Source organism: Anopheles aquasalis, chromosome 3, assembly GCF_943734665.1.
Source record: "Anopheles aquasalis chromosome 3, idAnoAquaMG_Q_19, whole genome shotgun sequence".
Classification (NCBI taxonomy): domain Eukaryota; kingdom Metazoa; phylum Arthropoda; class Insecta; order Diptera; family Culicidae; genus Anopheles; species Anopheles aquasalis.
In genome coordinates this window covers 28104096-28106383 of record NC_064878.1, presented here as the reverse complement: position 1 = coordinate 28106383, position 2288 = coordinate 28104096, and the positions used below count along the sequence as shown (strand labels likewise).

The 2288-nt window shown below is 46.3% G+C and overlaps 1 protein-coding gene across 1 annotated transcript in view; it reads right to left on the bottom strand.

Moving 5' to 3' along the window:
- Positions 1–688: 688 nt before the first annotated feature.
- Positions 689–2288, bottom strand: part of LOC126574253 (transcriptional activator protein Pur-beta) — a 41487-nt gene continuing 39887 nt past the window's right edge. Inside the window, exon 3 of the mRNA XM_050234330.1 lies at positions 689–2288. This exon is cut by the window's right edge and continues 4941 nt beyond it. The gene's annotated coding sequence lies outside the window, so the exon portion shown is untranslated.

Here is a 2288-nt window from a genome sequence, read left to right as displayed (position 1 = left end):
TGCTACGTGCTGTTCTAGGGAATGCTGTTTGCGTAACGCGTTTCTTATCTGGTGGGCTTCAGTGGGATGGGATACTAATACTCTAACCACTGGTCTTAAACTTGTCTTGCGCTCAACGCAGCACCTGACTTTGTTTTTTTTTTATTATTGGTTTTGGTAGGAAAAGGATGTTGCGGAAAGAAGGGGCCACCGCCCAAACCCACAAGGCCACTGGTCCATTCATGACGCCTTTTTTTCTTTTGTTTGGCTCGCCTCAATCATACCGAGGGGGGGGGGGGAAGGCTAACGGTATATGATACACACAGGTGAAGAGGGTGATTTGGCGGATGCCCAATCGTGTTCGTGCAGTGTGGACATGATGTGGGCGGTTGGTGGTGGTGGTGGTGGTGCTGGTGATAGGCGAAAAGGTGACATTAAACATAGGCATGTGCGTGCGTGCGGTGCTGCTGCTGGTGGCATTGAGTCATGCGGTGCGGTGCAATCGAAAGAGCCCAACAGTGACGAGAGAATTAGAGAGAAACAGCAGCGCGCAGTGTCAGCTGTGATTTGGGGCGCGCATCTACGAGAAAGCGATCACGGTTCCAGCGGTCATTGCTTCCAGGCAACCACCGACCCTGCACGACCCCGCTACCCCCGCTGGTTTGGTCTGGCAGGTCGTTTTGGGCGTCGTCGTCAGCTACGCTTTTTGCGGACTACGAATTTAAGAACAGAAAATCGTTCATAATCGAAACACAAAACGAGTAAAACAAAACGAACTCAATCCAACTTGTTTTTGAATGGTTTTTGGTTTTATTTTAATATATTTATTATATCTAAATTAGTTAATATGACTTTCCAGTTGGGCTTTCTTCTTCCTTCCCGCCTGTCTTCTATCTTGTTGCTCCATTTCCTCTTCTGTGCTACGGGACTTGCTTACTCGAGGGGTTTTCCTTTTATTTCTGTTTGCTGCTTCCTTCGTTTCTCTCTTTTTTTATCCTCGGTTTCATTGTTATTCTTCCTGCTGGTTTCTCCTTTCCTACTTTCTTTACTTGCTACGTTTGGAACGTATTGTTTTTCCGGTTCTCACCGTTCGCGGCATTTTGAGTGATTGCTTCCACTAGACACACCTCAAACACGAATCCCGCTTTGGTATATTTGTGGTTAGGCCTCTCTTCATGTGCCATGGCTCTAGCATGGCTTTGCGGTCGGGATTTGAGATCCTACCAAGATTTTTTTTGTAGATCGTATGTTTTGCTTATGCTTTATTCTTCTTCTCTTCCTCTTCATTTAGCTCTCTTTCCCCTTTTATAGAGCATGTTTCCATTTGATGATTGTAGATCGTTGCCTTAACACTTGGTTTGACCCATTTTAAATCTTCACTTTTTCTTTGCTCCTGCGCTTCAGCTTTTTTCGCATGTTTTAAGGTGTGTGCTTTCATTTTACAGTTCGCCTACTTCTTATCGCGTAGCGAGAGTGTGTGCTCTCGTTCTTGATTTTTGTTTTGCCCTCGACCACATTTAGTAACACCTGTTGCTTGTTAGATACTACCTCAATAAATAACAAATATTTCCATTCGACGACGACGACGACGTTGATAGCGACACGTTTTTTGTTGGTTTACAATTGCAAAAGTTACCGAATCAGCTCACTACACTGAGTCGCTTTCTTTGGAATTGCGAGTCACATTTATTCTGCTGGCCTCCTGTGGTGCGTCTGCTAGTTACTTCATTGTTTGGGAGCCCATCCCGTGAGCGTGAGCCACGTGGAGCTGGATCCATGCAATTCTCGCACTCGGCAAACCAGCTCCAGCGATCGATCTTTCCCGCTCGCTCATGCGGCAACTCATCGATCATCATTGTTATTACTGCCACCGCACGGGTTCCATCTAAGGTTCCGAATTTCCCATCGTATTCGGAGATCCTTTGACTGAGGAAACTTAAACACCAAGCTTGCCGTGTACTATCGTCAGAAATTGACAGTATAGTCTATCTCGGGGTTGAGGAAGAAAGAGCATTTCGCGTGCAGCAACTGCTTGGTGGTCGTGGTCGTGGTGGTGGTGGTGGTGAGTGCCATTGTTATTCCAGTAAACGGAAAACATTTGCAAGCTACACAAAGTGGGAGAACGAAACATTTGGCCCAATTTATTGCTACAAGTTCCCAGGAGCGGCTACCGTGTGCGGTATTTGAATTTTGTTTTTCTTTCCGTGCCATGCGCGGTCGCGGTGCTTGCAGTAGTACTCGAGTGTGAAAATGCACTTTGCTGAAGCGGTTTCTGCCGTTTGTGAATCGTTCTCGAAGCTAAGGCATGT